This window comes from Ranitomeya variabilis, chromosome 3, assembly GCF_051348905.1.
Source record: "Ranitomeya variabilis isolate aRanVar5 chromosome 3, aRanVar5.hap1, whole genome shotgun sequence".
NCBI lineage: Eukaryota > Metazoa > Chordata > Amphibia > Anura > Dendrobatidae > Ranitomeya > Ranitomeya variabilis.
Window position 1 is genome coordinate 567830103 of NC_135234.1, and position 24451 is coordinate 567854553.

Here is a 24451-nt window from a genome sequence, read left to right on the forward strand (position 1 = left end):
CAAAATGCCAGAATTAAGTTTTTTGGGGGTCGCAATCAAAAGATTATATCTGCACCAAAATTATATAACTAAAAACATCAGCTCAGCACACAAAAAATAAGCCCTCACCCAACCCGAGATCATTAAAAATGGAAATGCTACGGGTATCGGAAAATAGCGCAATTTCTTTTTTTTTTTAACAAAGTTTGGAATTTTTTTCACCACTTAGATAAAAAAGAATCTAGACATGTTTGGTGTCTATGAACTCGTAATGACCTGGAAAATCATAATGGTAGGTCAGTTTTAGCATTTAGTGAACACTGTAAAAAAGCCAAACAAAAAACAACTGTGGGACTGTACTTTTTTGGCAATTTCACCGAACTTGGAATTTTTTCCCATTTTCCAGTACATGATATGTTAAAACCAATGATGTTATTTAAAAGTACAACTCATCCTGCAAAAAACAAGCCCTCACATGGCCATATTGATGGAAAAATAAATAAGTTATGGCTCTGAGAAGAAGGGGAACAAAAAGCGAAAACGCAAAACGAAAACCGGGGGTTAAAGGGCTAATTTATACACTAAGTAAGCATATCTTAAAATGAAAAAAAAAATCCCACACAATATCATGAGAAGGTATATGGTATTAAAAGAAAATCAATTAGCTATTAATCAATGCTGAAAAGCATAGCTACTAGTGATGAGATTTCTCGAGCACGCTCGGGGGTCCTCCGAGTATTTTTTAGTGCTCGGAGATTTAGTTTTTCTTGCTGCAGCTGAATGATTTACATCTGTTAGCCAGCATAAGTACATGTGGGGGTTGCCTGGTTGCTAGGGAATCATTCAGATGTAAATCATTCAGCTGCGGCAAGAAAAACGAAATCTCCAAGCGCTTACAAATACTCTGAGGACACCCGAGCGTGCTCGGGAAATCTTGAGTAACGAGTATATTCGCTCATCACTAATAACTGCCATATGCGGATTATAACGAAGGCAATCTGGCCTAATGTCCAGACCCCGAGGCTCCAGGGGGACCCATGGCCCAATTGCCCTAATTTTAATGTTTTGTGTGCCACCACCGGTAAAGCAAAGCATTCATTATCTTGTGGACGCCTTTGTCTCCTGAAGCTAAACCTGCAGACGAGCGAGATTAGTGTTCTCAGAGTGAAAAATGGGAGTTTTTTTTCTTAAAATGCTGGTATGTTCTTTTTGGGTGGGGGCTCATACTGTACATAGGAGGCTATGAGGTATATGAATGTTTTGTGGTTTTAATTCCGCTGCCACTTGCCTGGCCATTTATTATCCGAAGGGCTATTCTTTGCTTTGCAGTCGACAAGGAGCATGGGCCCCATACTGTTTCAACTTAGGGTGTCAACCTCAGCTCCCAGTAAGGGACGTGTGAAGAACTAAACTAGTCCCTACATCCCCTCAGTTTTGCTTTTTTTTTAAATTACTGTTTTTCTGTGAAAATGTGTGTGCGGTAATGTCTTTATTTATTATGTTTTTAAATTAACTAATTAAAGAGACAACTTTTACTTTTTTGGTTATGGTTTACATGTATAAGGGCCCCATAGGTTGATCGCTTTGGTTGCTGATTGAGGGGGCTCATATTGTATCAAGGGGACTATGTGTGGGCTCATACTGTATATAAAGAGCTGTGTGTGGGCTCATACAGTATATAGGGGGATGTCAGCAAACTTAATTATGCTCAAAATTAAGTTATATAATTAATATAAAAAAATATGTTAATATTGATATTGAGCAGAATTAATTTCAACCTATTGGTTCTGCCTCCACAGCAATCACCGTCTCTCATGTGGCCCCTTTGGAAAATTAATCTCCCACCACTGCTATATTTTGCATAGCGCTATGTTATGTATAGTGCTATAAATTAGGGAAAAATATGTGCGCCGCGTATGTCTGTAGTCTTCCATCTACAGATGTGTGTTGCCCACATGACCTATCACATGATCTATTAAAGGGGATCATGTGACACGTCACGTGATACATTGGGTGTCTGGGGGCCACGCCTTCCAAACTGTCCTTGGCCCTGGTGACTCTTAATCCGCCTCTGACAATAACCACAGCAGTTATTGCAATGGAGCAGCTGAGAGGTACAAAGGCCAAGAACTCAGGCACCAAAAACGCAGTTCTTTTTTTGGGGACTTTCTGTTGATTTTGTCAATTGGGTACTAACGGTGCAGAAAATCCCATATGACATAGCTACAAATCCTTTAATTCTTATTTCTTAGATACCGCACAGTAGGACTGGTTTGATTAGGAAGCAGTGAGAGTAGTTTAATTTTGCTTCCATTTCATATATACTTACTATGACACCTCTCTTTTTCCTTTTAGTTTAGAGGAATAGCATGTGATCTGCTGTGTTTTAGGGCTCTCCATATTTTGGCTTTCCACTTGATTCATCTCTCTATGGAAGAAATCTCTTGTAAATTGCCATTCGGACCATAATTCTGAAACATAAAAGGAAATATATCAGTTCATAGTATTAATAAAGAATCACAATATAAGTGTTTTATGTGTTTTTTTTAAGTTTCCTCATAGTTAGCCAGGTTCATTAAAGCACCACTCCAGTGTTTTATTTTAACTTACCACTGGAGTGGCGCTTCTAATCTAAGGTCCTAGCACATGGTCTTGTAGTCACCTGCTGCTGCCTTCACCTTCTATCACACCTACTCCCATCTGTCTCCAGCAGTTTGTGACCTGCCGGATCGCTCCAGTGTTTGCTGAAGTGAGCTAGGGGTCACTTTTCAATGACAGTCTGTGAAATCCTCATTCTGGTTCTGATAGACTTACAAAGAATGCTTTTGACCATTAGTTTTGACTTCTGGCCAGTGCCTCTAAAAAACAGGTAAAATCTGTCTGGTTCAAAGCAAGACAGACTGAGGTGTCAGATTGTATGCTCTCTGTAGAGTTTTATGGAGAAGGGAGGAGCAGAGAGAAAGATCGAAGCACAGAGTGATGCTTCTGCTTTGTAGTGATTATCTCACCCAAAAGCTGGAATCACATCAGCACTGCTCAATACTGCTGTATATTGTCCTCAGTGATGTTGCTGCTTTTCTACATGTGCTACATATACATAGGCGAAGAGGAATCCATCTTGTCTCTGTGTACTTTAAATGGAAAACATAGCAGCAAGTCTTTACACACTATCTCAGGGGAACTGAAAATTGCAGACATAGATCTGTATGATCACACATCATGCTTTATTATAGTCTCTTTGAAGATGTAGAGAATGTGTATCAGGTTGAGAACTAGGGTTTATCAGTGACTTTACATACTTATTAATAGAAAATGTGTATACATATATGCCAATATGTATTAGGTGTAATAATAATATTATTAGCAAATACCTCCAATCAGAAATGTAGTATAGTTTTTCTGATTAGCTATGTCTCTTTCCTCATGTGCAGGCATTGCAGGAACTTAGGTGTCCATGGTTACGACCAATGCTATAGTGACAACTAATTGCTAGTAGTCATCATAACCATGGATACCAAAGGTCCTGCAACACCTGGACATGAGGAAAGAGACATAGCCAATCGGAAAAACTATACTAGATTTCTAATTGAAGATATTTGCGATTGGATCTTGGAGATGGGAATATCACATTAAGAAAAGGTAGAGCTCTTGCACAGAGTTTACTGTTCCTCAGGTTTCAGCAAGTGAACAACATTTATATTAAAGATTTAGGGGCGTCTAATGTGTGCTGTAACTAATTAAACAGCAAAAGCTTTTTTCCACTGTGTCTAAAAAAAGTTTGATGCATCCGTGACTTTTTTTAAGCTGAAAAGTCTTCTACAGACTTTTATGACTGCATTTATCCCCCATATACAGATCACAGTGAATGTAGCTGATGTCTTCATATAGGATTTATGGTCTGTAGACATGTATCACTTACAATCTTCTTGATTTACTATGATTATCTAATGTGTCAGTAAAAAAGTTGGCTGTCCATAATTTTTTGAGGATCTGTCCAGAAAAAAATAACTCAGGTTGGCAACCCTGGTGAGCGGTGACTGTAACCGCTCTATGCACCGCCCTGATGACTGGAAGCGACACTACACTATTCACTATTTTAAAACAGATCACCACTATATATGCAGGTAAATAGCATTTTTGGAGGTATCAGGTTCACTTTAAAAATCAACCTGGTAAAATGTAACAATACAAATCTATTAAAATTGCAATAACATCTGCATTAGGTGGATAACATCCCCACACACCAGATTAGCTGATAATTGTAAACATAGCAGCTAATTGATAAACTAGCACATACTAAAGACCAAAGGATCATACTAAGGACCAGAGAGCACCCAATACGGGTGGAAGAAAGGCGATCCCGGCAGCTGAACAGGAAAGGGTTCTTTACAGTTAGAGCAGTCAGACTGTGGAATGCCCGACTACAGGAGGTAGTGATGGCAGACACTATAACAGCTTTTAAAAAAGGGCTGAATGATCTCCTCAGTGCAAATAATATTGTGAGTTATAGATAATTTAGTGACAAAACTGTACAATTGGTGGAGAATGGATGAAATTGATGGACCTAGGTCTTTTTTTTTTAACCTATGTAACTATGTTATTTGCAATATAAACTCCCCACAATTCAGTATTCTGTTTCGTAAAATGAACTTACACCATATTTTGGTTAACATATAGATTAAGTATCTATTAGTATACTTTACAATATCTTTAACTGATCTTGAGCTATACTATCTCTCATGGCTGGAGTTATATAAAATTTTACTAATTAGCGAAGCTAAAATTTCCAAGCACTTCTTGCTTTTTCATTCTCTGTTCTACTGTAATAGTTGAGGTTATGACATGCTGTAGCTTAACCCAATAGTACTAGAAAATGCTTAAAATTTGAAATTAATTCTCTGTATATATAATGTATATTCCATTTAAAGTTCAGAATACTGATCAAAGGTGAAGCCATGGTATCAACTTACTTTTATTATCTATATAGCCCAAACAGTCATCACTCACATCACTCCTTGTTCCTTGTGAGCTAGCTATATACGTATGGGAGAATTTCATACAAAGCCAATTGACCTCATTGGTGCTTTCTATGATAAGAACAAAACATCAACAATGAGACAATAGAAGATAAATCCTCCACTGCACAATGTTGGAAATAAGCAAACTGATTATCCAGATTTGACAGGTACCTTTCTACAGAAGTATGGATAGGAATCCTGGAAGATTCTTTAGGCTATGTGCACACGTCAGGATTTCTGGCAGAAATTTTCCTGACAAAAAACGGACATTTCTGCCAGAAATCCACATGCGTTTTTACCGCAATTTTATCACGATTTTACTGCGTTTTTACAGCGTTTTGGATGCGTTTTTGATGCGTTTTTTCCCAAATGCATAGAATTGCGGGAAAAACGCAAAAATTAATGAACATGCTGCTTTTTTTACCGCGATGCACCATGTGCACAAAACATGCAGAATACATTCTAAATGATAGGATGCATAATGTATGCATTTTTAATGAGTTTTTACAGCGTTTTTATGGCGAAAAACGTGAAAAAAACTCGAAAAAACCTGAACGTGTGTACATATCCTTAGCCCTAATGTTTTCCTTTCTTTTTCTTTCCCACAGTGGTGTAAAGAAGCAGTATGGAACAAAAAGTCACTCTTAGGCTATGTGCACACGTTGCGGATTTACTGTGGATCCGCAGCGTTTTTTTCCGCACAGAAACGCTGCAGATCCGCAAAGTGATGTACAGTACAATGTAAATCAATAGAAAAAAAAAAAGGCTGTGCTAATGGTGAGGAAAATTCTGCATGGAAAATGCAGCAGATTGAAAGAAGGAGCATATCCTGTCTTTTGTGCGGATCTGCAGCGTTTCTGCACCCATTCCATTACAGAAATCCGCAGGGTAAAAACGCATGAAATCCGCACAAAATCCGCAACAAAAATGCACAAAATCTGCATTAAAAAACGCATCAAATTTGCATCTGCATTTTCTGCCAGGAGATGCAGATTTTGTGCAGAAAATTCTGCCCCCCAATCCGCAACGTGTGCACATAGCCTTATATTTGAACTAAGATATTCTATGATGTTCAGTTGCAAAATTCTTGGTGTGGTTAAAAGGACTCTGTCAGCACACAATGACTGTTCAAACCAAAATACAGATACTCGGTGCTTCATGACGTGGCCAGTCGTTTATACACACCTTCCCACCTACTTGGTTTTCATCTGTCTCCACCTTTCTCTGGCCCTATTAAGCCACAGCTGCCAATCAAAGAAGAAGGGTTTGGGTGTAGATAGAGGGAAAATAAACAGGTGGGAAGGCGCATTAAATTGATTGGCTCCACCATGAAGCACCGAACAGCCGGGCTTAGTTTGAACAGTTATCCTGTGCTGACAGTCCCTTTAAAATTTAAGGGAATGTGTAATTAGAAAGTTCTTTTTTTAATAGCCTTTACTCGATTTCAAGCAATGGCAACTTGATGGATTAATGATCTGTAGGAAGATCGATCATGTGCAAGCCTAGATTGGTCCACCAGGGTCGTCTCCACTGTTTTCTTGCTACATCAAGTCTTTGGTTTGCTGGTCTTCTTCTTCACCTTGTTCCTTCTATTATTCTAGCCTTGATGTTCTTCTCCAGTGATTGTTCTATTCATGTGATGTGTCCAAAGTAGGCAGGTCGTAGCTTCGAGTGACATGTCTGGCTTGATTTGTTCCAAAATTGATTTATTTGTTTTTCTTGCCATCCATGGTATTCAAAACATTCTTCTCCAGCACCATAGTTTGAAGGCTTTGAGTGTTTTTGCCTTATTTCTTTATTGTCCAGGTTTAGAATTCGTATGTTACCACAGAAAACACTAAACTATGTATTAGCCATGTCTTCGTCCTTGATTTTCATCATTATTATTACATCATGATTCCTATTCTTATTTTCATGATTTTTACATCATAAAGGTACTTTATCTTTAAGTCAAGTTTTTGTGTTACATGAATTTTTACAATGTTGGCAATGTTTTGTTCATATCATGATGTTTATTAGAAAGCAAAATTAGTAATCTTGCAATTTTCATACTAGTCACTGTGGCTATTTTCGACTCATTTTCCTGTTCTTTCAGGAAGAGCAGGCCCTTTATCATCAGAGGCAGGGTTAGGCTACGTTCACACGATCCGTTTTTTGCTGCGGATCCGTAGCGGAATTGCAGCTACGGATCCGCAGCCGTTTTCCATGCAGGGTACAGTACAATGTTACCCTATGGAAAACAAAACCCGCTGTGCCGACGATCCTTTTTTTCGCTGGAAAATCCGCGCGGATTTGCCAACGGAAAAAAGAAGTACCATGTCAATTCTTTCAGCGGATTCCGCTGCGGGTTTCCAACAGCACCAATAGGAAACTGCAGTTGGAAACCCGCAGTGGAATCCGCAGAAGAAAAAGGACACAAATCCGCCGAGAGAAGCACCGCCGTTTTCCACTGCGGATTTCCCCGAAAAAGGACCGGAAAAATCCGCAGTGAAAAACGGATCGTGTGAACGTAGCCTTACAATGACAGGTAATACCTTTACAATGACCTTTGCACATGCTCACTAGAAGCTTCAATACGAAACATAGTCAGTGTATTGCTACTAACGTACACATGAATTTCCAGAAACAACAGTAAGTATACTTCTAGAATTGCAAAAAGATTTAACATTTTTATTTTTTTTATGTAGGAAGTGATATTGAAAAAAAAACCTGTTCCAAATAAAAAAGACATTTAACACAGAAAAAATGATTGAAACAATAGGTCATTTTCTGATTACATATTCCCTTTAGGTGAAACTTCGGCTTTACCAACAAAATTCCTCTTCCCCAAATTTGCTTTTTTTTCACAGCTAAAGTAAAAAAAACCCTAAAAATAAATAAGTAAAAAAACAAATTAGAACTTGCATCAAATAATAAGCGTAAAAATGGGCTTTAATATAGATCTCTGTCATGTTGTCAGTTTGGACCAGCTGAATGTCCCCTATAGGCGCATAAAGCACTAGAATGGAAGATAAACACATCTAACGTGTTTTCCCATGTTTCTTTGTCTCTCTTTCTTCTTGATATTACATGTCAAGTTTAATACCTTAGACGCGGTTTAAGGCAGTCTTTTCTGTCAAACATAGCATAGACCAAAAAGATTACTGTATAATAGCTTTGATGAATGTATCCCTAGGTGTCATGAACTATGATTGAAAGCTAAGAGTGACAATTAGAACCTGCTATAGACATTAGCTATAGATTTAGATTCCTTACACAAAACCGCTGTTGATGGTTGTGATTAAATGTTGTGTCATTCTATCCCCAAGCTTTCCTGCTTCTTCACTTCAGGGGATATCAACACTAGTAATTGTCAGGCAAGGCGCAATTGATTATCCTCAAAATTTGTTCTAGCTATTGACCATAATGGAATAAAAATTGTGCCTCTAAATTATTCAGAATGAAAACATACACAGGAGAAATCGATAAGGCACATCTGATGTAAAAGGCAAATTAAAACCAGCTATATAATGGAGCTAAAAACGACTTATACATACTGAAAGATACCACATGCACCGTAGAGTCGTGCTCATATTTATCTAGTGCATCAGTAGGAAGCATGAAATGATTATATTCCATATGGATTAATATCTGCAGTAATGGACCAGTTCCTAATTATACGCATTGTACTGTCAATAAATAATGTGTGTAAATTGTATAGTAAAATAAGGTGCACCCTTATTAAAAAAAAAAGCACGTAACGATCAAAAAATCAAAGATTATGAACATTATGATATATTGAATTGTTCTTTGGTTATTCTTTGGGAACCCCGTTATTTTTGGTCTCATTTAATGTTATTAGATGTTTATAACATATTTTATACACTTTTACTGTTTTTTTCATTCGATCAGATTTCACATGGTCTTTCCTGAGTGCGGCCCATTGTTGTATCTGGTGGATAATGCATCTGTTATGGTTCCTCATGATATGAAGTTGCTCTCATGAGTCAAACGACTCACTGAAATGAAGTGATATACCCGTGGGAATGACAAAGAGTCTGTCTTGAAGAGAAAGGAAATAACTCCACTTTCCCAGATGAAAGTTATGTTACAAATCAATAGACTACATCAATAATAATTACACAGTTCAGAGGTGTTCATTTTACATTTTCCACTGAATCTTATGATTTTATATGAAAAGAAGCTGGCTATGTAAATGAGCAATCAAAGTTATGAAAATTCCTCTGTGAAAATTCTAAAACGGGATATCAGAACCGCTGATGCAGGATAGCACTGATCGTGTATGGTTATAGGGTGAAGGATGATCTTCCCAATCTATAAATACATAGGACATGCTCATAAAATACGTAATATCAGATTCACATGAACTTTGTAAACTGATTTCCTAAAACTATAGTATTTTAGAGCATAGTGTAGTTATAAATGCAAAATAGTCTAGATATTTAGAATTTCACTTACAAAAGTGATACATAAAATGCTACAAAAAAAATAAGAGAAAGAATTAAAAAAAGCCTGGTTATATATTCGTACCCAAAAAGAAAAAACGGTCTCAGCAAATGTTCTTCCTTATTAGTATTAGGGTTGAGCGACTTTTATTTTGATAGGATCGGGTCGGGTTTCACGAAACCCGACTTTCTCAAAAGTCGGGTCGAGTGAAATCGGCCGATCCTATAAAAAAGTCGGGGTCGGGGTCGGCCGAAACGCGAAACCCAATGCAGTGCAATGGGATACTATGGTTCCCAGGGTCTGAAGGAAAGGAAACTCTCCTTCAGGCCCTGGGATCCATATTTACGTGTAAAATAAAGAATTTAAATAAAAAAAATTGATATACTCACCCTCTGACGCGCCCTGGTACTAACCGGCATCTTCCGTTCCTAAAAATGGCGCTTGAAAGACCTTTCGAATGCTTCACGGCTTGTGATTGGTCGCGGCGACCCACGTGACCGCTGAGCGACCAATCACAAGCCGGTGACGTAATTCTCAGGTCCTGTTCTGGTTCTCAGGTACATGAGAATTACGTCACGGTAATTGGTCAGACCCGTAGAAGCGCAATTGTCTAGCGCGAAACGTCCGTCGTCCCCGCCTCACATGTTCCTGCCTCACTAAACTCCCCCGTGCCGTGAAGATGTATCATTATATGCCGTAATAAAGAAGATTTTGACCACGGTAACGGTGAGTGCTGCGTTTTTTTCTTCTATGATTCAGGATTTAATATCAATACTATGTATCAAAAGGTTACATTCTTATAAAGTGCATGTGCAGAGCTGAGGCATCATAATCGCAAGATCACTATACTTGGAATGGTTATAAGTTTTAATAGAGATGGACTAAGTCGATAGGTGCAAGATGCTTATACAGATCTAACAATAACCACAAAACAAAGTACAGAAGGTCAAAATAACTAAAGTTGTCTGTGCCCAGGATGTAGCAAGTGCCACAGTGTAAGGAGAAATCCCCAATCATCAAAAGAGTAACAGCATGTAGAGGGAACACTAGTCCCACATTCTTGCTTCCTCGGGGTCTGATGTGCTGTGTTATATATTCGTGTAGTTGTAAAACATATGCCCCACCACTATAATATGTGATTATTAACTTTAATGTAAAATTTAATGTAATTTAAATTTTATTGGAGAAAAATAAAAAGGGTTTTCTGTGGAGTAAACTCAAATATTGCTAGATATTTAAAAGACATTTAAAAGACAATTTTCATTTACTATTTGGTGAAATAGAGAAATAGTTACTTAAAAACATATAAACACAGAAATAACTTTTACATAAATGGGCAAATAGTGTTATGCTCCCAAATAGAGATGAGTGGACCTGTGAAAGTTTGGGTCCTAGTACACGACCCAAACTTTAGTCCAAAGTTCGGTTTGGGTACCAGAACTGTAACCTAACTTGAACAGGAACCCGAACACCACTGGAATTAATGAGCACACAAACTTTGGAGATGGAAAAGTCTCTCTCCCTCTCCAGACTTCCCCTGCAACTCTGCAGATTAAAACTGACTTCTGGGAGAAGTCCGTGTTCTGATTTTAGCAGCAGACACCAAGTTTGGGTTTGCTCATGTCTACTCCCAATTTACTGTCTACAAGAGTTAACCAATACTAGTACCACTGGTACCCGTTAGACTATTTGGTAACTGGACCAGATAAACAGAGGTCCATTGTCTATGGTAGCGGGTAACCATTAATGTGTAGGTACAATATCAAAGGTAACATGGAACTGTTGTCATAAAAAAGTCAAGTCTTATCACTTGTGTCAAAATACTGTTGCAAAGCATTCCGGTCCAATAGATCAAATAAACCAGGGATCGGCTCTGGGTATGGTATGCCCTGGTGATGGGCTAGTAATCATTATGGCCCTATTCTCGGCTACTCCATCCTTGTCAATGTCCTAAAATGTTCTATAGAAATATGTTATCTCTCTATATCATATGCTTCTTTCCAAAAAATTTAAGTGACTCTTCAAGTGACATAAAACTTGAGTATCTTGTGGTTTGAATGTTCTTCTCCTCCAACACTCCAAAAACATACTGATAAGTAATTTAGATTGTGATTCCCAGTTGGACAATGATGATGATGTCTGTAAAGCACTGTGGAACTTTATGGTGCTTTATAAGCAAGTAAATAAATCTTGTAAAAAGCTGTTGGGAATATGCCCTGAAATTAAATTGTGTTTTTCAACTGCACTTTATATACTTACTTATAGGATTATGTTTCCCAATTGCCTTTTATGTATGCTTCTTTTCTGTTAACCATCCCGCAGTTACAGACAAGAACATGTCAGGCAATATTGCAGTATTTCCCTTACTTTAGGCAACTTTTGTTAGGAACATTTTAATAGGACAAACTTCCAGGTCCAGTCAACAGGGTATACTAGCTCTACTACTAGTATGTCAACAGATGTGGCAAGACTTGAAATTTTTGTTTGATCCCCACACTATTGTACCTACTGTATATCACATTGTTTAGCCACCACCATAGGCAACAACACTCTGTGATTCTGGTCCTCTGGCCAAATAAGATATAAAGTACATCTGGTGCTAAATGGTTGGGCAGTAATAAGTAGATATGTACTGTAGATAGTAATATGTAAATATGCAGATAGTAATTTGAGTGCATAGAGCAATATGCTAGTTCATGTCAAAGTATTTGGGGGTTTATATGTTTAGTGGGTATCTGTATAGATGAGCGAACCCGAACAGTAAAGTTCGGGATCCGTACCAAACGCCTAGTGTTCGGCACGGATTCTGTACACGGAATTGTCCAGATCATTATCAGAGAGTTGCGGTTCACACGCTGTCAGATGACAGCATAAGGCAGCAGCTCTGACCGGCGGTAAAAAGGTTACTCGGCTGATGAGAGAGTACTACTCCCATTGGCCTAAACCTCTTGTTGCTGATAAACAGCAACAGGGTAATATAGCTAAAGGTTCCCAGGCAATTAATATCAGCACACAGCTGTTTGGTTAGCCTTTACTGGTTATTTTATGGGTGGACGCCAGAAAAAAAATTACATAGGGTCCCCCTTTAATTTCAAACCAGCAAAGGCTAAAAAGACAGTATGTGGACTGATATTAATAGCCAGGGAAGGGGCCAGGGAAATTCGCTCTCCTCCCAGGCTAAGAACATCAGCCCTCAGCCTCCCCAGGAACGATGCATCAATTAGATGCACCAAATCAGTCTCTTACCCTCACTCTTCCCAATTGCCCTTTGGCAATGGCAAGTAGGATAATATTTGTGGAGTTGATGTCAGCTTTGTATTAGCAGCTGACATCAAGCCAAAGGGTTAACAATTGAGAGGCATCTGTAAGATGTCCCCATTACTAACCACATAGTAAGTTTGAAAATAAACACATAGCAAGAATAAAATCCCTAATTAGAAATAATAATCAGCACCATGTTTTTACAAATTTATTTAAAAATAATACATGGGCATTGGTGGATTAGGCATAAAGTGTGTATCATGGTTGTTTGCTATTTTCTGTTTTTTACAAATATGGGCTTCAACGGAATAAGTGTAAGGTGAGTAAAACTTTACTTTTTTATTTTTATTTCAAATAAAGTAGTTTGTCTTTCTTTAAAAAAAACATTTTATTCTGGCTGTGTCATTTTTACAACCTAACTATGTGGATAGCAATGGGGGCGTCTTATAGATGCCTCTCCTTTACCAACCCGTGGGCTTGATGTCAGCATCCATAAAACAGCTGACATAAACCCCACAACCATTACCCCGTTTGCTAATGCACCAGGGCAAGTGAGGAGAGAAAGGTACAGTGTCAGAATTGGCTTGTCTAATAGATGCGCCTTTTCTGGGGTGGCTGCAGGCTGCTATTTTTAGGCTGGGGGGTGGCAATATCCATGGCTCATTTTCTGCCTGAGAATACCAGCTCCCAGCTGTCTACTTTAGCCTGGCTGGTTGTCTAAAATGGGGGGACCCCACGCTGGCTTTTTACATTATTTATTTAAACAACCCCTCTATTCTTGATAGCCAACCATGATAAAGCAGACAGTTGAGGATTGCTGCCTGCAGCTGTCAGGTTTGCCCGTGCTAGTTAGCAAAAATAGAAGAAACCTCAGTCATTTTTTTAAATTTATTTATTTATAGCACAGGTGCTGGCTGATGAATACTCACATCAGCGGTGTCTGCTCTTGTTGTTTCCAGCGACAGCAGTCATAGGCTTATGGAAGTAGTACTCTCTCATAAGCAGACGCATGTCACTGGCAGCAGCCTTTTTACTGCCGGTCACAGCTTCTGGCTGGGAATAGCGGCACTCTGACTGGCGGTAATGACCTTCCGCTGTGTTAGCCGCACTATCATGCAGATGACAGCGTGGCAAACAATGGAAGTCCGGGCCTCCCATTTATCTGAATAGAATTCAGGATCAGGTACCATTCTGGTACCCGAACCAAACTTTTTTTTAGATGTTGTCTGAGCCTGCTAGACCCGAACATCAACGGGTTTGCCCATCACTAATTATCTGTGTGTTATACTAATATTCATGTTGTGTTTTTAATGACTAGCCATATTTGAGTAGTGAATTTTGAGCATAGGAGGCTATTTAATGAAAGGTGTATAATAATCAGGGATGAAAATAGGGAGAGCAGATGGCAGGGGGTGCTGTTGGGCTGCCTCATGTGGCTGTCTGAGGTGTCTCCCAGGCACCCCCAATAAGTGGGATTCGATTGTTCTCAAAGCTGGTTGTCAAACTGACAGCCAGCTCATAAAGAAGCATGAAAAAAAAGCTGGCTCACTGAATTCAATTGTACTTGCGTCTTTGAGGAACAAGAACAATTCTTCTTCTAACTACCACACTTTCGAGGCCAGGAAGACATGCAGCAGCATTGGTCACCTGATCAGGCTGCTGATATCACTTCTGCTCTGTAGATGAGGAGAAGACTGCTGGAAGTTTAGTACTTCAATGGATCTGAGGAAGTAGGAGGAGTTTTATAAGGCGGAATAGTGTAAGCGGGCAGTATCGAGGGGAGTATAAGGGTGCACGGTATAGAGACTGTGAAGTGTGGGAGGACAGTATATAAAGGGAGCAGAGTGGGGGACTGTGTCAGGGCACAGTATAGGAGGAAAGCATATCAGAAGTAGTGTTGAGCGATACCGTCCGATACTTGAAAGTATCGGTATCGGAAAGTATCGGCCGATACCGGCAAAGTATCGGATCTAATCCGATACCGATACCCGATACCAATACAAGTCAATGGGACTCATGAATCGGACGGTATTACTGATGGTTCCCAGGGTCTGAAGGAGAGGAAACTCTCCTTCAGGCCCTGGGAACCATATTAATGTGTAAAATAAAGAATTAAAATAAAAAATATTGCTATACTCACCTCTCCGACGCAGCCTGCACCTTACCGAGGGAACCGGCAGCGTTGTTTGCTTAAAATTCGCGCTTTAACTTCCTTACGTGAAGTCCCGGCTTGTGATTGGTCGCGTGCCGCCCATGTGGCCGTGACGTAACCAATCACAGCAAGCCATGACGTAATTTTAGGTCCTTCAGTATTTTAAAATTACATTCCGGCGTTGTGATTGGTCGCGTCGCGGTCACATGGGCGACGCGACCAATCACAAGCCGTGACGTCACGGGAGGCAGGAGACGCGCGCATTTTAAAATGCGCGTGTGTCCAGCCTCCCGTGACGTCACGGCTTGTGATTGGTCGCGTCGCCCATGTGGCCGTGACGCAACCAATCACAAGCAAGCCGTGACGTAATTTCAGGTCCTTCAGGATTTTAAAATTACGTTCCGGCGTTGTGATTGGTCGCGTCGCGGTCACATGGGCGACGCGACCAATCACAAGCCGTGACGTCACGGGAGGCTGGACACGCGTGCATTTTAAAATGCGCGCGTCTCCTGCCTCCCGTGACGTCACGGCTTGTGATTGGTCGCGTCGCCCATGTGACCGTGACGCGACCAATCACAATGCCGGAACGTAATTTTAAAATACTGAAGGACCTAAAATTACGTCACAGCTTGCTGTGATTGGTTGCGTCGCGGCCACATGGGCGGCACGCGACCAATCAGAAGCCGTGACGTCACGGAAGGAAGGAAAAGCGCGCATTTTAAGCAAAGAACGCTGCCGGTTCCCTCGGTAAGGTGCAGGCTGCGTCGGAGAGGTGAGTATAGCAATATTTTTTATTTTAATTCTTTCTTTTACACATTAATGTTGTTTCGATACCGATACCCGATACCACAAAAGTATCGGATCTCGGTATCGGAATTCCGATACCCGCAAGTATCGGCCGATACCCGATACTTGCGGTATCGGAATGCTCAACACTAATCAGAAGGGGTCATGTTAAAGAGACTACTGAGGTACAGTATGGGGTCCAGTTTATTGAGGGGAGAGCATGGGGAACAGTATGGAGGGGGAAGTATACAAAGAGGGGGAAGTGTGAGGAAAGGGCCCATTATAGGGATGTGTCAATATTAGGAGACACAATGTGAGGGCAAGTATGAGGCACATTATAGAGAGGGCAGCGTGAATGAACAGCATGAGGGCACAATATGTAGATAGTGGAAAGTATGAGAAGGAAACACAGTATAGAAACTGGATTTCAGAAAAGTACGAGTCACCAGAGAATTCTCATAGAGATAGCTTTTATTCCATTTTTACAAACATATGGCAAAAGTACAAAAATGAGGTAGATAATAGGACATTTTGGCCATAATAGACTTTCAGAAGACTGAAGAAGATGGAAATCTGCAGAGATGAAGAATGAAGATGATTGTGAAAAGTCATCATGCCTTCGTGGCATCATGACATCATCATCATTGTGAAAAGTCATCATGGCCTCTTCTACTAGATGTAGAAGAAAAGTAAGGGAATTATTTCAAACAGAGAGCATGTCACTTATAAGCAGTAGACAAAGATGGACTCTGGGTCTGGGAAAACATTAAGAGTGGGATGGTAAATGCTAAAATATTCCACCATTACAAATAAACATTTAGGATACATTCATATGAGTTGATTTCAAACCGTTAATTGAATGTGATTGACTATATTGAAGTCGTTTGGCACTTGTTTACTGTACACTTTACACAGGCTGACAAAGAATGGTGTTGACAGAATGATCACAAATATTGTAGATCATTCAGTTTCATATCAGCAGCACATCTTTTTACGCTGGGCGAGTTGCTATCGAGAACAATGATTTTTGCTCTGGCATAACCAATCCAATCACCTAATGAATGAGAATCAAACATAGCATATACATACACACTCACAAACAAGTATATAAACAGATTACATACACACAAGTATTCACAGAGCACATACACACATGTATATACAGAACACATATATATGCACATATGCATGCAAAGAGCACGTGAATTTAATTTGCTAAATTATTTTTTTAATTTTTTCTTTAAAATGCATGGTAGTAATAAGAAAACACATAATTGGTTGTAAATAAGGATATAATAACCAATCAGATATAACCAATTCAATCTCCTGAGGAATGAGAATCATTTTGCTCATTTATTGGGTGATTACTGACATGTTTATACCTATGAACTATGAGAATCAAATGGTGTATGTAATGCACACATAAGTATATAGCACATATACTGCATGTTAAACACACATGTATATACACATAGCACATACATACACACAGGTATATACATAAATCACGTACAAAAATGTATACACAGAGCACATACAGTATATGCATGTATAAACAGAGCACATACGCACACGAACTGTATACACAAAGCAAATACATACACATATGTATTCACAATGCACTTACATACATGTATACACAGAGCACATACACACATGTGTACACAGAGCACATACATGCATATGCATGTGTAAAGTGACTGCGGACAGTAGCCATGGCCGAGCTGTTGCTCCATAGCCCTCTGGCACTTTACAAGAAAACCATGTCCCAGTCCCAGTCCCAGTGTGCTGTCAGGTGTGGGCTGCATCAAACTCACGTGTAATCCACAGGCCATAACGGTCTCCAGGCCTGCATCTTCAGGAGCCACAGCACACAACTCAGGGGACAGTAAGTTAATTTCCACAAATAGAAGTTGATTGGACAGTTCAAGTTCACCAGATTGTAAGATGTGGGATAGGGTGCAATGCTTCTCGTTCCTTACTTTCTTAGCAGAACACAACTTCAGCCCCACCATCCATTTCTCCTGGACTATCCCTAAGCCCACTGGCTCCATCAGCCCCAGGAATTTCCTGTCTAGTTCTGCAGTGCACCCGGGATCTGTCACCTTCCCTTCACATGGTTCCATGTCCCTCTTTCCCTATGTGCCCACCATAGGATGCAAGGTACCTTTTAGCCCCTATGCAAGCCTTGAGCTCTTGATATTCCAGGAATGTCCACATGGGATTTTAAAGGGAACCTGTCACCCCCAAAATAGAAGGTGAGCTAAGCCCACCAACATCAGGGGCTTATGTACAGCATTCTGTAATGCTGTAGATAAGCTCCCGATGTATCCTGAAAGATGAGAAAAAGATGTTAGATTATACTCACCCAGGGGCTGTCCCGGTCCGGATCTGGTCTGATGGGCGTTGCAGTCTGGTCCGGGGCCTCCCATCTTCTTATGATGATGTCCTCTTCTTGTATTCATGCTGCGGCTCAGGCGCAGGCGTACTCTGTTTGCCCTGTTGAGGGCAGAGCAAAGTACTGCAGTGCGCTGGCGCCGGGAAAGGTCAGAGAGGCCCGGCACCTGCACACTGCAGTACTTTGCACTGCCGTCAACAGGGCAGACAAAGTACGCTTGCGCCGGAGCCGCAGCATGAATACAAGAAGAGGACATCATCGTAAGAAGATGAGAGGCCCCGGATGGGACCGCGATGCCCATCGTACTGGGACCGCCCCTGGGTGAGTATAATCTAACCTCTTTTTCTCATCTTTCAGGATACATCAGGGGCTTATCTACAGTATTCCAGATTTAAAAATTAGAACCATCTTATACTACAATCAATTAAAAAATTAAAATATCATTAATTTATATAGTAGTTTACATTGTTGGAGATACTTTAAATAATTATTAATAATTGCTAGACATGTGCATAAATATTAGAGTGACATTCTGGTGTCTGTGATATGTAAATAATAGTCTTCAGATGTTCTCAAAACAAGGTTGAAATATTAATGTGATATTTCAGTTCAATATTCTATTGAACACATACACACATACACCCCCAATCATACATGCACACACACATACACACACATATATACAGTGGGGAAAAAAAGTGTTTAGTCAGCGACCAATTGTGCAAGTTCTCCCACTTAAAAAAGATGAGAAAGACCTGTAATTGACGTCATAGGTAAACCACAACTATGAGAGTCAAAATAGGAAAACAAATCCAGAAAATCACCTTGTCTGATTTGGCAAGATTTATTTTGCAAAATATGGTGGAAAATAAGTATTTGGTCACCTAAAAACATGCAAGATTTCTGGTTCTCACAGACTGTAACTTCTTCTTTGAGAGGCTCCTCTGTCTGGCACTCATTACCTGTAGTAATAGCACCTGTTTGAACTTGTTATCAGTATAAAAGACACATGTCCACAACCTCAACAGTCACACTCCAAACTCCACTATGGTGAAGACCAAAGAGCTGCTGAAGGACACCATTAATAATCGCCCTCGATCTGAGGCTGCACACAACATCTCACCCCGTGGGGTCAAAATTATCACAAGAACGGTGAGCAAAAATCCCAGAACCACAAGGGGGGACCTAGTGAATGACCTGCATAGAGCTGGGACCACCATAACAAAGGCTGCCATCAATAACACACTATGCCACCAGGGACTCAGATCCTGCAGTGCCAGACGTGTCCCCCTGCTTAAGCCAGTACTTGTCCGGGCCCGCCTGAAGTTTGCTAGAGAGAATTTGGATTATCCAGAAGAGTATTGGGAGAATGTCATATTGGTCTGATGAAACCAAAGTAGAACTGTTTGGTAGAAACAAAACTCATCAGGTTTGAAGGAGACAGAATGCTGAGTTGCATCCAAAAAACACCATACCTACTGTGAAGCATGGGGATGGCAACATTATGCTTTGGGGCTGTTTCTCTGCTAAGGGACCAGGACGACTGATCCGTGTACATGAAAGAATGAATGGGGCCATGTATTATGAGATTTTGAGTGCAAACCTCCTTGGAAGACCAAATGTAATGTTATTGCACAGTGTGTGGAGGTAAGAAGGCCTTCTGAGTGATGTCTCCAGACTTAATTTGTATACTGGATGCTATCAAGCCTGAGTATACTAGATTATCACTAAAGTGCTGTTATTTGAACTGTTTACTTTGTTTTGCCTGCACTGAATGTCTGTTTATTTTTTTTCTTGTGGCATGGTTCATTTAATCATTTAGTCTTAATAAACCAGCCTGGACATTTTACTAAAAACTTTAGAATCTATTTAACCATAGATTCTTCAAAACCTTTGCTGGATTATGGCAGGAGAGGTAGGGAGGCTAGTTGTCAAACAATAAGGCCTTAGCTTGTAGTATTGGGCAAACCTGAACAGTAAAGTTTGGGGTCTGTACAAAACACCTACTGTTTGGGCACAGACCCTGAACATGAACTTCTCCAGGAAGTTATTGTTTGAGTTCGGCACTCCAGACCCAAACATCAGGTGTTTCTGACTATGTCATCTGCAGGACAGCGTGAGAAACAGCAGCAGCTCTGATCAGCGGTAAGATCATTACCTCTAGTCAGAGTGTCAGCAGCTTTGACCAGAGGTAAAAAATTTACCTCCAGTCACAGAGATGTTGGCTGATGAGACTACTACTCCCATCAGCCTACATCTGGTGCTGCTAATAACAGCAAGCAATCCATGTCTCATGGTGAACTGTGATAAACTCACTGAGCTCAACGCTGTACCATGAGACTTTTTATCTAGAGATGCTTGAGATGATCTCGGCCCAGCTGGGGGCCTCGATGATGTCACTGAAGCTGTGCTCGCCGCAGCGCATTCTCCAGTCATTTTCAGCCTGGATGGTCGCATCATGGCACTGTCCAGGTTGAAAACCAATTATTTCAGATATAGATTACGGCATGGGACAGTATGTCAGACAGGTGAGGGATGTTATTTTTTATTTTTGTTTTTTTACAGGATACCAGGGCTTAAATTGAATGGGTGTAAGGTATAACTATGTTTGTTATTTTTAAATACATTTGTAAAACAATGTGTATTTTTATTTCAAATAAAAGACTTAGGCCTTATAGACACCTCTCCATTACTAACCTGTGAGCTTGAGGTCACCTGAAAATACAAAATTGACATCAATCCCACAAATATGAACACCACTTGCCACCGCCACAGGGCAAGTGGGAAAAGTCAAGCAAAGAGCATTTTCTGGGGTGCCTGCTGGCTGCTATTTTTAGGCTGGGGCAATATTTAGGGCCCCTTACCAGCCTGAGTATACCAGCCCCAAGCTGTTTGGAGATACTTAGCACATACAGATGACTACTATTAGCTTGCACCTGTACACACCTGTTTTCTGATTTGGAAGTGCCAATCAGTTTTTTGTTATTTGTATATTAGTTCTAGGACCAAGCACTCCACTCTGCAGCCTGTGAGAAAAGAGATCGGAGGCGCTCCCCTCTGGTGGAATGCATCCCCAAACAGATGTCAGATGTGAACCACTCCTTTGGGCGATATCAAGAATGGTGAAGACACTTTGTATTTGTTAAATTAAATTTATTAAAAAACATGAGTAATAATGATTTTTTCATGCTTGTGATAATTAAAAAAGCATGAAAACCTTAAAATTCTTTTCTCACATATCAATTGGAGTTGTGAATGCAACAGGACCAACACAACTCCTCACCAATCGGAAGTTCGATCCCCATTTGTGATCAAAGTGCTGCATAACGTTGTGCCTATCCTGCACAACCCCCACACGTGAGCATATATATATATATATATGTATCACAATTGTTTTCTATATGCCATTTATTGCGCTTAGGTAGCTCTCTCTGGTTTTCTCTCCCCTCTTCTCAGTCTCCTTCAAAATTTTCTCACCCTCCTGCATGTGGCAGTTTTTATTGCAGTATGATCCTACCTACCCATAAATTTAGGCTTTAGCCTAAAAGAGGTATTCACACTAGATGCGTAGGTTCCCAGCAACCCAGATATTGCCTTGTCGTTGGCTGCTGGGCCATGCATGAATTGACTAGATTATGTGTTCAGTATCTCCATTTTTCTTATTATGTGCAGTTCATATTTCATATATTTCATATTTACATGCTTTAGCACTACAGAATGCAACTTTATTTCTTTGCTATATATACAGATGGCTACTCCTAGTTCGCACCTGTGCACACCAGTTTCCTGATTTGGAAGTGCCAGTCAGTTTTTTGTTATTTATATATTATTTATTCATTATTAATATAAAGCACAATAGTCTGCCACTCTGTATTGAGATGGAACATCCCTTCCTCAGTGCTGGAAGTCACAATCAAATTTTCCTCTCAATATAGTACATATTGTGATGCAGTGACCCCTGTGTCAGCTAGGGGGCACTGTGTGTGCTCCTTGGGATATGCATGGAGGCATATCTGTTGTTATAATGGTGGTGAAACAGTGACTGGCAGTGTTGTGAATGGCCGATATGTGTGTCGCAGAGGGAGTCTGCGTGGTAAGTCTGATGCAATGTTGTTGTTCTGGGACCTGTAGTCCCTCAAGAGTGTGTATATGTGTGGTGTAGTTGTAAGTGAGACTTACTAGGCTAGTGGTGTGAGATGGGTGGGACAAACTAGCCACACATCCACACTCCCTCCCAGGGGAGTGGTTAAGGGTATATAATGTGACCAGGGTGTGGGTCATATGTTCCTGTGTTTCCAGTGTTTGGACCTGAGTGGTGAAGGTCCTGGAAGCAGAGGCGTAGCTAGGGTTTTGGTCCAGGGGGGACGAAGCTTCTGAGTGGGCCCCTAACCAGGTAACCTTGATTACAACTCGATGATGCGCCCTAATAGTGGAGGAGAACCTCAGCAGATGACCGCACTGTTACTGAAGATAAATCTCTATATAACGACCAACATGGATATTACCGCCATATGGTCAGTGGTAAATACCAGCCCTTCAGAACATATAAGAGATCACAGCACAGTTACAGATAATGACTTACCGTTGACGTTCTTTATGATGGAATCGTCACTTTTCCCGTCTTTTCCATCTGGCCCAGACCGACATGACAACTTCTTCCGGCAAGGACTCAGCTGCAGGGAATACAACAAAGACACATTTCTCTTCTCACATTCCAGCCATCACCATCTATTCCCAACCTGCACAAACTCCTCATCCTGCTGATACCCCAATACTGAGCTGCTGCTGCCGTATGTGTCCCTATTACTGCACCTGATACCCCAATACTGAGCCGCTGCTGCCGTATGTGTCCCTATTACTGCACCTGATACCCCAATACTGAGCCTCTGCTGCCGTATGTGTCCCTATTACTGCACCTGATACCCCAATACTGAGCCTCTGCTGCTGTACGTGTCCCTATTACTGCCCCTGATACCCCAATACTGAGCCGCTGCTGCCGTATGTGTCCTTATTACTGCACCTGATACCCCAATACTGAGCCGCTGCTGCCCTATGTGACCCTATTATTGCACCTACTCTGTGGTTCTCTGTACCCTCTAAAATCTAAAGCACCCCTCTATAATATAGTAATGCCGGGTGCAAGTGCCGTAGAAAACAGAGCCCACATTTTGCCCCCTAGAAAATAATAATGCCCTCTGTGTGCCCCTTTGATAGTCACAGTAACCTGAGTTCCCCTATTACAATAAGTGCCCACTTTACATTTAATAATGTCCTGAGTCTCCCCCCTGTACAGCTCACCTATACACAGTATAATGCCCCCTAACTGTATAGTACCACCCACACAGTATACTGACCCGTTAGTAGCCTTCAAACTGTTTGATGGCTCCAACACTGTAATCCCCACACTGTATGATGGCCCCATAGATAACCTCCATATAGTATAATGTGCCAGATAGTCCTCAATATAGCACAAGGCAGCACCCCTATAGGCAGACCCTGTAGTATAAGGCAGCACCCCCCATAGGCAGATCCGGTAGAATAAGGCAGCACCCCCCATAGGCAGATCCTGTAGAATAAGGCAGCACTCCCCCCATAGGCAGATCCTGTAGAATAAGGCAGCCCTCCCCCCCCATAGGCAGATCCTGTAGAATAAGGCAGCACTCCCCCCTATAGGCAGATCGTGTGTATAAGGCAGCACTCCCCCCTATAGGCAGATCCTGTAGAATAAGGCAGCACCCCCCCATAGGCAGATCCTGTGTATAAGGCAGCACTCCCGTGCATAGGCAGATCCTGTAGAATAAGGCAGCACACCCCCCTTATAGGCAGATCCTGTATATAAGGCAGCACTCCCCCCCTATGGGCAGATCCGGTGTATAAGGCAGCACTCCCCCCTTATAGGCAGATCCTGTATATAAGGCAGCACTCCCCCCCATAGGCAGATCCTGTGTATAAGGCAGCACTCCCCCCTTATAGACAGATCCTGTATATAAGGCAGCACTCCCCACCTTATAGGCAGATCCTGTATATAAGGCAGCACTCCCCCCCATAGGCAGATCCTGTGTATAAGGCAGCACTCCCCCCTTATAGGCAGATCCTGTATATAAGGCAGCACTCCCCCCCATAGGCAGATCCTGTGTATAAGGCAGCACTCCCCCCTTATAGACAGATCCTGTATATAAGGCAGCACTCCCCCCCTATAGGCAGATCCTGTATATAAGGCAGCACTCCCCCCCTATAGGCAGATCCTGTATATAAGGCAGCACTCCCCCCCTATAGGCAGATCCTGTATATAAGGCAGCACTCCCCCCCTATAGGCAGATCCTGTGTATAAGGCAGCACTCCCCCCTTATAGGCAGATCCTGTATATAAGGCAGCACTCCCCCCCCTATAGGCAGATCCTGTATATAAGGC

The 24451-nt window shown here is 41.1% G+C and overlaps 1 long non-coding RNA gene across 1 annotated transcript in view; it reads right to left on the minus strand.

Moving 5' to 3' along the window:
* LOC143818396 (uncharacterized) overlaps nucleotides 1-24451 on the minus strand; it is a 526111-nt gene that overhangs the window by 19535 nt on the left and 482125 nt on the right. The window contains exon 3 of the long non-coding RNA XR_013224513.1: nucleotides 2309-2450. This is a non-coding gene — a long non-coding RNA (uncharacterized LOC143818396). The remainder of the gene's footprint in view (nucleotides 1-2308; nucleotides 2451-24451) is intronic.